General features: G+C 34.3%; 1 long non-coding RNA gene across 1 annotated transcript; it reads right to left on the reverse strand.

Annotated features, from left to right (window-relative positions):
* Positions 1–2584: 2584 nt before the first annotated feature.
* On the reverse strand, positions 2585–10573 carry LOC135295439 (uncharacterized). The gene is made up of 2 exons (XR_010357537.1): positions 10340–10573; positions 2585–4249 (listed from the first exon to the last, which is right to left on the reverse strand). It is a non-coding gene; the product is annotated as an uncharacterized LOC135295439 (long non-coding RNA).
* Positions 10574–11687: the final 1114 nt, after the last annotated feature.

The following is an 11687-nucleotide window of genomic DNA, read 5'->3' on the forward strand; positions in this document are numbered from 1 at the left end:
TAGAGCTCCATGTCCCCATCTCTTCTTGAAGATCCTGTTTGTACAGGGTGTGAGTGTCTTGTGAGGTGTATCTTCAAGGACAGCTGGAAGGCCACATGAGAGGGTGAGATGTATGACATGTTGGGAGGGAAAATTAATTGAAAACAGAACTGAATACTCTATACAATGGTCTGATAAAACTTCTTTTAAAGTAAGTTGGCTAGCAAAAAAAAGCTATATTCTACATTATCCCCTGAAAATATGAACCATCTTTTCTCCTTTTGAGATGGTCTCATTTGATCAGCACTATATGGAGTCACAAAAGAAAGAATCCAATCAAGAAAAAAACAGGATGGAAGGTTCTGATTGAATAGAAGGTTTGTTTTTCTGTTTAAAAAGAGAAGTAGAAGCAACCCTTCCTCTTTTCAAGAAATCTTGGTCAGATTGAGCATACAGACATTTGGGCAAGCGCAGCGAGATAAGTATTAGAACAAAAAAATCCCCAAACCTATGGCCTTCTGAATAAAAATAGTTTTTTCTAAATCCAAGGAAGTACTAAAGCATCTTATCAGAACATCTTGGAAAGGAAAAAAATTTGTTCTACTGGTGGAGGTTCTTCTTTCTGCCTTCTATTGCCTGACAGTAGTATAACAGAAGAGGCATATTTCATAAAACAATAACTTTGTGAAATTCTTTGTGCTTATGTAAAAATAGGTAAAGAGGAGTGTCCTGGGGTGTATCAGGCACAGCATCACAAGGCAGGCATGTGAGGGGATTGTCTCACTCTGCTCTGCACTGGGGTGGCCTCACCTTGAGTGCTGGGGGAAGTTTTGGGTGCCACAATGTATGAAAGACATTAAAGTGTTGGAGAGCATCCAAAGGAGGGTGGGGAGAATGGTGAAGGGCCTTGAGGGGAAGCTGTGTGAGGAAAGGCTGAGCTCACTTGGCCTGTTCAGCCTGTAGAAGAGGAGAATGATGGGAGACCTCGTTGCAATCTGCTACTTCCTTGTGTGGAAAAGAGGAGGGGCAGACACTGATCTCTTCTCTGTGGTGATCAGTGATGGAATCCCAGAGAATGGCCTGCAGTTATGTCAGGTAGGTTAACCTTGTATAACAGAAAAAAGTTCTTCACCCAAAGTGGTGTTAGGCAGTGGATCAGGGAAGTGATCACTGCACCAACCCTGACAAAATTCAGGAAATATTTGGACAATGCTCCCAAGCACAGGATGTGACTCTTGGGTCTGGTGCTGTGCATGGCTGGTAGCTGAACATGATAATCCTTGTGGGTTCCTTCCAGTTCAGCTTATCATGTGATTCTGTGATATCATTAACTCTTGTGTAGGGCAGTCAGCTTTAAACTTTAACACCTTACTATCAGAATTTATAGGACTTTCTAACTTTAATGGAATGGCTTGTTTTTCATGGTTGGAGTTCTGTTTGTTTTAATTTTTTGGTTTGCCACTGCACTAAGTTTGAAATTCAGCAAGACGTAGAAGTTCTAATTATCTGATAAAGGCTCAATTTTTATCTGTGTAGAAGAAAGCTGTCATTAATCGACAGCTTTCATTGTTTATTCTTTTCCATGGTATTGATTTCTATTGTCCTCTATACTGTGAATTCAGCTCAGTGACTGAATCATAACTACAGCATATGTAATAAAAAGAAGAAGTCATAAACCACTAAGCTGGGCTAAAAGCTACCAAGCTCCCAAATGCCTTATCCCAATTATTTTTCAATCCTCATTGGTTATTTTGGTTCATGAAACTAACCTTAGTTGAAGGACCATAAAAACCATTGCAAAGTAGTCTCTGTAATTTCTCTGTTTATCAGGCACACTTCTTTGCAAAGAGAGTTATATAGGACTTAGGGAAAAAAAGCGCTACATAGACTCAGATTTTTTTCATGTGGTTTTGAGAGAGTGGTCAGCCAAAAACCAGTTCAGACACCTGGAAAACTGTGAAACTTTCTAAGATCTTTTAAATCCTACAACAATTAAAAAAAAAAAAGTAAAATAAAATAAAATAAAAATTTAGGAAAACCAAGCCAGAATAATTCAGGTCCTTTTTTCTGCATTTTTCTATTTTGTTTTTATTTATTTTATAAAAAATGTTTCTGAATAAAGTCAAACTTTTTTATTTAAAAAAAGAACTTAAAACTGAGACTATTCTCAAAGAGGTACACTTTATTTGTACTTTTTTGTTACAGACGAAACTTAAAACTTTAGAGATTCATGGACAAATATGCTTCTCTCTTCTTGTGAGAAATTAAAAAACCTTATGCCTTACTAAAATTAGCTATCCCTCACCAGGCTTACAAGCAATTTTAATCGAAAAATATATTGCATTTGGCAGTTGAATCATCTCTGAGGACAACTGATTTTAACCCAAGACTAGCACCATTGAACTATTCCTATCTTGTCACATAAAAAGTTTTGAATTGAGCTGGTGACAATATCCTCTCTTTTGAGAAACAAAACTTGCAGACTATTGTTCGTCTGCATTCATTTTAGTAGCCAGCACAATGTTCTTGTACTCCAAAATGAAGGAAATGGCATTCATCATTGTTTACAGATATTCAAGTAAGATGTTTACTTTTATGTTTTATGTTTCTTATGAAAGATTGATAGTTTTTCACAGATGTTGACGTGTTACCACTACATTATTGATTGTAATTTTATTTTTTTTTTGAGTTTGCAACGTAGAGGCAATGTAAAAGCAATTAAAGGTATAAGTGTTTGAAGCTAACATACTGCATGACAATTAGAAGGGATTTGTAAAAACTGCAAAATAGAATAATGTTATTCTTTAAAGTAGGAGAAAATTAGAAAATGAGATTCCATTTTAGAAGGTTATCAGCTAATTAAGTGACATTGTGGCTACATCCAATGCACTTTTTCAAAAGTGTCTGCAAGTTTTAGTAAGACCTTGTAAACAAAAAACTGATTTTCAAATTCCAGATGAACTCATCTGTTAGTTGCCACGTGCACTTCATATTTTTCCCTTCATGACCAAATGCATTTCATCATGAAGAAAAGCATAAAAAATTTACATGAGCCACTGATACACAGTGGAAAGTTCCAGCTCATCCAGGCTTGTTTTACCAGTACATAGGAAACACAGACGAATATAAGAAAATAATATTTTAATGAAATAATTTACCTGATTTAAGTTTATATTTATTCATTTGTTTCCAGGAAAATAATCAATATAAGAACAAGAAGATTAATGATTTATTGCTCCATTTTTTTTGTGTATTCTTATATAGAACTTTTCAATTGTACCTTTCACAGGATCACAGAATGGTCAGGGTTGGAAGGACCACTGAAGATCATGTAGCTCAACGTCATTCTAAAAGAACAGACCCGCTCCAGGTGGCTTTTGAATATCTCCAGAGCAGAAGATTTCACAATCTTTATGGACAGCCTATTCCAGTGCTCTGTTACTCTCAAGTTCTTCTTCTTATTCAGGTCAAACTTCCTGTGTTTTGATTTGTGCCTGTTGCTCCTCGTCCTGTCACTGAAGACTATGTCACTGAAGACTGCCCCTTCCTCTTTATAATGCATCTATAGGCATTGACAAGATCCTGTCTCATTCATCTCTTCTCAAGGCTGAACAGACACAACTCTCAGCATTTTCTCAGGAGAGAGGGTCTCCACTCCCCTAGTTATTTCCATAGCCTTCCACTGGGCCCTCTCCAGTAGTTCCTTGTCTTTGCTGTACTGAGGAACCCAGAACTGGACACAGCACTCCAGATGTGCCCTCTCCAGGTCTAAGCATAGGGGAAGAATCACCTCTTGACCAGCTGGCAGTGCTCTTCCTAACACAGCCTGGGATACCATTGGCATTCTCAACCACAAGGACACACAGCTGGCCCATGGCTGACTTTTGTACCATCATGACTCCCAGGTCCTTCTGTGCAGAGCTGATTTCCTGTACTGGTAAATGGGATTGTTCCTCCCCAGGTATAGGATTACACACTTGCGTCTGTCAAATTCATTAGGGTCTCCACCCTGTCCATGTCTCTCTGAATAGTAGCACAGGCTCCTGGTGTGTCAGCCACTCCACCAAGTTCTGAAACAACTGCAAACTCGCTGAGGGTGCACTCTTTCCCTCTATCCAAGTCTTTGACAAGTTGAATGGGACTGGACCTGACACTGACCCCAGCAGTAACATCATTAGCAACAGACCTCCAACATAAATATTGTTTGTTTCAATTACTAAAACATGATGGCATTTAAAAATCCACAGGAGATCATTAAAGCCCCAAAACACTGAAAGAGAAGAACAAGTAGGCTGAAGCACTATTCTCTGAACAATGGAGACTTCATAAGGGAGAACATATACAAAGAAATATTGCATACATAATTAAATTAATAAATAAAGAAAATATAAATAAATAGGATTGGAAAGACTAATATGTACCCCTTCACATGCATAGATTTTTATAGGTACTCCTTGGGGTTGTGCAGGATATTGGCAGATAATATAAAGGAGTATATTGTATAAAAAGTACCAAGTGAAACAGACAGAACATTTATGTGTATGAGCAAGAGCAATATAGGTTGAATATTTCCTCCTTCCTGCATTGCAAATTTAGTAATACTCACTAGTGGCTATAGTAAAACACAGTTATTACTGTTGTCAAAATCTCCTGGATAAATTAATTGCTATCAATGAAGTTTCTTTAAGGTATATTTTGTGAATTATATGTTTAGGGTTGAGTATTTTTTACTCTTAACAATAACATGCTAAACAATTTTAAAAATATAATTTTAAAAGTAACAATTCCCAAACATTTCAGTGCTAATTCTATTTTTGTTGTTGTTTTGTTGTTGTTATTGTTATTTTTCCCTACAATTTTAGTGCAGAATAATGAACTCTTCAATATCAACAAAACTAGGTGAATTGCTTTCTCATGTCTGTTCTACATACCCACTGATGGTATAAAATGGCAGTTCATGTTCTGTATTTGCTGCTTTTAAATGTATTTATACATTTTAAATCTTATTTTTATTGCTTTTTTGCTAGCTTTACGCATTAATAAAGTTGCCATTTGACCTGCAAAGCTTCTCCAATCTTCATCTTGATTACAGCAATTTGGGGATTTTATTGAAGTAATTTAGAAAAGTTGAGGCTATTATAACACAACTTAATATTTGCTTTAGACAGTTTGCCTTTATTGCTTTAAGAAACCAGTTATCTTTTTATTCCCTGAGGGAAACATAGGAAGATGGATAAACTATCAAATATAATTAAGGAAAATGTTTTTGCCTCATGCAATGCACAAAATACAGATTTTCCTATTAAAAAACCTACCAAGAATATTTTAAAAGAGTTTGTTCAAAAAATTAAAATACCCAGGGACATTCCTCTCTCTGTCTTCCTCTTCCATCTCAGAAAACTTATGCAGAGCTGACAAGTATATCAAAAACTGATATTGTTTTTAAGTTCAGTCTGCTAATTACTTTGTCTGAAGCTTTAGAGAGCTTGAAAGGTCATAGACCTTTTTCTAAGTCTATTCCCAATAATGAGTTTCACCTTTTCACCTGGGAAATGAATGTAAGAATTAAAACCTGAAGTTAGTAAATACAATTTGAGAGATTTCAGTGCATCCCTAAGACTCAGAACATAAGCAGCATAGATGTTGCTGAGATTGTTTATACCACTAGTCAGTTTAGGATGTGGAATATTAGTACATCTGGAACTTTATTCTGGCAATTTAATCTGGTATTTGTGTTTTAAGAGACCCCTTAATCATTTGCAAATGTTTAAGCAGTGTCATGTAAAACCTCCAGATGGTAGTAGCAGTTGTGCATCTAATAAAAAATCATGACTGTCTTAACACAGAAAAATCTTTAGCTGCAGTAGTTCTAGTCCCAGTTTCCTTTGAAAACTTTCTAGAAATAGAAACTTGCATTTCCTTCTGAAAAAAACATACTCATAGTCTTTAAAAATCACTATACCTTTGACAATTTCCTTTGAAGTCAATATAGAAAAGGAAATTTTTTTTTATCGTTCTCTCATGAAGTATGATTTTTTTGGTTGGTTTTTTTTCTTTCTTACGTGCTAGTTTCTAAACCTAAAAGATCTTACATTGGCCAGTCTGCTGCACCAGAGCTCAAAAAAAAAAAAAAAAAAAAAAAAAAAAAAAAAAAGTACCACTGTGAACTAATGATATCTTATTCCTGTATTTCATTTCTGTCACAGCCCAAGGGGATGTGCATAAAATGCTAAGTTCAAGTATAGGAGTTCAGGGTGCCTTTTTTTCTGAAGCATTGCTTTTAACTGGAGACTTTTCTCCGTACTTGACAGCAGCCTAATTCTCTTTCCATTCAAGTTAATCAGAGACTTCTATTTCAATGAATTAGTTGTGGAGCAAACTGTCTCCGGGTCAAATTACATCTTCAATGAGGAGTTATCTTCTGTTACATAAATATTTTTTTTAATTCCCCTCAAGTTTTCATAACCTGGTTAATGTCAGTCACCCTGCAGAACAGAGCTGCAGCCTGCAAACAACAATCTATTGTTACAGTAATGCACATCTGTAGTCTGGTGCTCTAGACTACAATTCCTGGTGACAGGAGCAACACAAGTAATTATCACATACCCTTCATTAACAAGACCATGGAAAAGGCCTGATAAGTTTTAACCACAATTCAAATAAAAAATTTGATATAAGCAGAACATGCACTGCAACTTGCCCAAGACCTCCAATGCAGAAACCTTAAAAGGTATTGAAGTGTTTCATACATTTGGTATGTCTTACATGAGCAGTGTGGGAGGCAACTGCATTTTTTTCTTTAATTTTATGATTATAGTAGCTGAGGAAGGTAAAAAATGCTCATTTCTCTGCTTGGCTTCATCTAGAGAAGACCCTGGAATCTCCAGCATGCCTGGGGAAGGATCTAAATAGACTGCAGTTCATCTCTGTGGTGGTAGCATTTGTACAAAGTGTCTATAGAGCATAACTCTGTATAGGCATCTCAGTCTGTGTTGATACAGGTAGTTCTGCACCCCTAAGGTTACAATGAATTCACGGTAGTGCACCGTAGGGCAGAGATGGTGTCTAGGAGTCCAAATCGGGGAAAAATGTGTATATAGCAAAGGGTTTGCTTTCAGAAATTCCACACATCTGTGCAAAGATCAGAATAATTTCTTATAATGTCCTGGTTTAATTTCAGAAACTTTTAAACCGGCGTTCTGTGGAAATTCTTTCAATTCTCACCATTTTTATGAGAATTTTTAGTGCAATCATAAATTCAAAAGTGTAAAATGAAAAGGTATTGGAAATCATTTTGACAAACAAGAGACTGTGTACACTGAAAAGGAACAGTGACTCTAAGACTTTTCTTTCTCAAACCTAATGTAAAGATAAATAATAATTTAAAAGTTATCTATCTGGAGTTTCCTTATTATAGAATGTGAGTTTGTGACTCTCAAACAGATTCTGCATGTTGTTCTAAAAGGAGAAAGTGGGATGAATATTCATACCAGATTTTTCTTACTGTTTCAGGAGCTAGGGATCTTTTTTTGTAAAGAAGTGGCATATATTTTATTTTCTTTAGAATAACAGATGTCTGATATAGATCATACTTAATAGCTTACTGTGGGTTCTAATTATTTGTTTCAAGTAAATAAAACATCAATAAGAGCTTCAGTGAATGTGTTCTTTCTGTTTCCATCAAGCAAGAAATTTAACAATCCCATTTCCTGGAAACATTTTCTCTCCCATTTCATGATGCCTTGGAGGTAAAAAGAAAAAACAATATTATAATATCAGGTAAAATTGAAAAATGAAAAGTGCCAACAGTTATGTAAATAGAATAAACCACTATACTGATCTTGGTTTATTTTCTTCAGTCCTCAGGGAGCCTATACTAACAATGAAACCTTACTCCTTAACAGTATTTCATAAAGGAAACTATTCATTCAGATTATGTCTAGCTATCCACTGTGCTTAATAGCTTCTGGATTAGTAAAGGAAATAATGTAACAATCCAGTTCAGAAAAAAAGGACATAAGAATAAAATACAGTTTATCATGTATGCTAGGAGGGCTGGGCAGAAACTGCATGATGATAATAATGCTGCTTCAGTGATTTGTTAATTTTATGAAACATCTGAATTAATGAGTAAATATCCTCTTCAGAAAATAAGCCTTTGAAATTGTATTTTACAACTCTGGCCACAATTTTCTTCTGAACTGTACGTGAAATAGAAAAGTCATTTTGATAATTCCAGTTATACAGTATCAGAATATGGTGGGAGAGCAAGGATTATTTCAAAATTACTATATACACTGGTTCATTCTATTTCATGTATTGACAGCATGGCAGAATAGGATAAACGAGTTTCCTACAGTAGAACAGTCTGAAGATTTGCAATGGAGATGCAAACCTAGGCACTGTAAATATATTTGATATTTGGTGCTTAAAATCTCCTACTGCTAATTTCATTCCTCTTCCTCACACTGAGCATCACCTGATATCATGAATAGTTATTTCTATAGGTAAGCATATGTGAATCTTAGCCTTTTACAGTACTGGTCTCTTAGAAGCATGAGTAATTTTCAGCACCAGTTAACAAAATAGAGTGCAGCTCAGAGAGAAAACAGGGTATATTAAAGCTCTGTGCAGGTTTATGCATCTCAGGAGAATTATCTGTGCCCTAGGAAACCGTGGTGGAGATTATATATGTCCTAAAATAGAACCGAACCAAAATAATAGAAATCTGTCAATGCACCCAGATTCCTAACCCCTTCCAAAAAGCAGACAGCTCCTAAATTGATCTGTACGTAATGGATTTATTTTGAGAATAAAACTAGTGAAAAAAACTGTGGCAATACTGTCAGACTCCCCATCCTGGAAGATTAAAAGTAACATTAGAAAAATTTAAAGAATGAATAACATTATGCTTAATGGTTCTACCAAGTAGTACAGCTCATTCTGTCTCTACCAGCAACCTCTTGAGTAGTTCTACAATTTTGGAACCAGTAGTTTAACTTTAATATTAAAAAATATTTTTGGTTAGAACATCCTAAGCTGATCTAATGAAATCCGTATCACTAACTGTTCTTTTTTACGGAGAAATTCTTCATAACTTTCAAGTTGGTTATAATTTCTGGCATGAGAAGTTAAAGTCTTAAGCATAAGAATTGCTTTGAAAATGCCTCTTTTCATTTTAAGTAAAAATTTTAAGATTTCTCTGTGCACCTGTTTGCAGACACATCTATAAGTGGAAACAAGATATATCTCAAAGTGTGATTCAACAGAAAGAAAATAGAATCAATCCCTCGTAGTCTAACTATGATATATTACAATTTCTAAACCAATGACTGATCTTTGTATATTTATTTAGAATAGGTAAGAATGTGAAGTGTGTTAAACTTATTTTGACATATGAAGCATCAGAAAATAGGTTTATTTTCAAGGCCACTGAATTTTCTTTGACTCCTTTCAATATTACTGTAACTTATAAATTTCCAGATCAATGGAGGCAATTTTTGTAATTCCCATAAATTTTCCAGATATCTTTACAAACTTAAATTGACGTTTTAAAGAACACATTATCAATCTAATCTGTTATTTTGTTAGCTAGTTCTGACACAGGTTTTCTGACTAGATCAGCACTGAAATTGTGATGGTCTACATAATATAACAGGCCAAAGCAATTTTTTTCTTCCATTATTTAATTTAATTTTATTTAATTCAATCCAATCCAATTCAATTTAAGAGTAATTAAACCCCAAATTTTTCAAAACAAATTTGGTTTCTGGTTTTAATATTAATAATAACCTAATATTTTAACTCAGTAGTTAAGAAAACCTTATATTGATTAAATCTATTTTGAAATTGATAATTTATATTAAAACCACAAAACAAACAAACAAAAAAATAAAAATCTTTGGATATAGATTATATTCAAGCTGAAGTACTGTTACTTAACAAAGAACTACATGATTCTTCTCTCTGAATATGAAATTTCAAAATCAAATCAAACTTGGTTTTGGGTGAGATCTTATATTTTTCATTATCATTTTTAAGTTCTTCCATCTAAGATATAGAAGAACTGAAAGTCATCAAAACCTGGTTTAAATAATTTTTTAGTTTAAGTACTTTGTACCCCAAATGCTGGATTTACAGAAATGTGACTAGAAACAACAGATTAAACCGGTTTATAATGAAAGTAATTTTGATACCTTAGATGCAACTTATTTTTATAACGATAAATATATAAATTATTCTAATGAATTAAAAAACATTCTAGCTAAAAATAAAAGAGCAAAAATTCCTTAAAATAAAATTAATGTAAAAGTTGTAATATGAAAAGTTGCTTATGACTTCTGCATAATAATATTTTTACCTGTAAAGCTGTCCAGAAAAGTTGAGAGAAGCACTCAGAAAATAAAACAGATTTCTTCTCATATGACTTGAATAATAGAATGTGATTCTAAAGGAATGTGATGACATTCTATCCTGGAATAAATCTCACATTTTGATAAATTTTAATCATTATATTATTATAAAGATCTCGAGCATGAAGAAATCTAGGTAAGAATAATGCAGTGTAAAGTAAGATAAGATATAAAATTATTCTTATGCTTAAAGGAAAAAAAAAACAACAACCACCCACCACACCCCACATATCCTTATCAGGGTGGCAAAGGTTTCAAACGTAATATGACATATATGCAATTTTAAATTACATCAGCCTCAGCCAATAATTCACATAGCATAAATAGGAGATCAGATAGAAATTCAACAACTTAAAATGAATCAGGCCAAAGAAAGAGAAAGGTAAAAGGAAATTGTATTTTCCAGATAATTTTGCAGTCTGGAATTACCAGAATACAAGAGCTGCCAACGAAACAAAATGACTGTAATATATCATTGGAAAAAGAAGAGAAAAGAAGAACATAAAATGTTCAAATTGGTCTTTAAAATTGATTTGTCTCTATTTTCCCACTGATCTTTTGGCTCTGAAAGCCAGTGTGTGCACTTGTCATGTCAGAAATTAACTCCAGGTGGTTTAATGAAGGGAACATATCATCCATAATGATTTGAACCAAATTTTATACTTTTCCTTATTGACAGGAAGACTTTTTAGCAGCCTTTCACTACCTAAAGGGGCCAATAAGGTAACTGGAAAATAACTTTTTACAAGGATATGCAGTGATGAGGGGGAATGGCTTCAACCTGAAAGAAGTTACATTTAGATTAGCTATTGGGAGGAAATTCTTTCTTTGAATGTGCTGAGTCACTTGATAGGGTTGAAAAGTTATGGATCTCCCATCCCTGGAAGTGTTCAGTGCCAGGTTGGATGGAGCTTTAAGCAGTCTGATCTAGTGGAAAGTGTCCTCGCATATGTCAGGGGGATTAGAAGAATTGTTCTGATGTCTTTGAAATGCATGACAGTTTGTAATTAAGAACTATGTTTATATTTTGTAGTGGTGGGAACCAAAAAATACAAGAGGTGCACAAGATGCACCTCTGAATTCTCTACTTACCAGGAAGGAAGCTTCCTTCTCCAAATTACATATCTTCAGCTTTAGAAAGGCAAAGTCCTCAAGAAAATAAAAAATATTTACTTGAATGAGTTCTACTCATTCAAAGGTCAAGAAGAGGAAGCAAATGGAAAACATGTCCTAAAGATCAATTTGTATTTCACCTCAGAAGAAAATATATATTTCTGTGTTTGCTTACAAAACAGC

The sequence above is a fragment of the Passer domesticus genome, chromosome 2 (assembly GCF_036417665.1).
Source record: "Passer domesticus isolate bPasDom1 chromosome 2, bPasDom1.hap1, whole genome shotgun sequence".
Lineage (NCBI taxonomy): Eukaryota > Metazoa > Chordata > Aves > Passeriformes > Passeridae > Passer > Passer domesticus.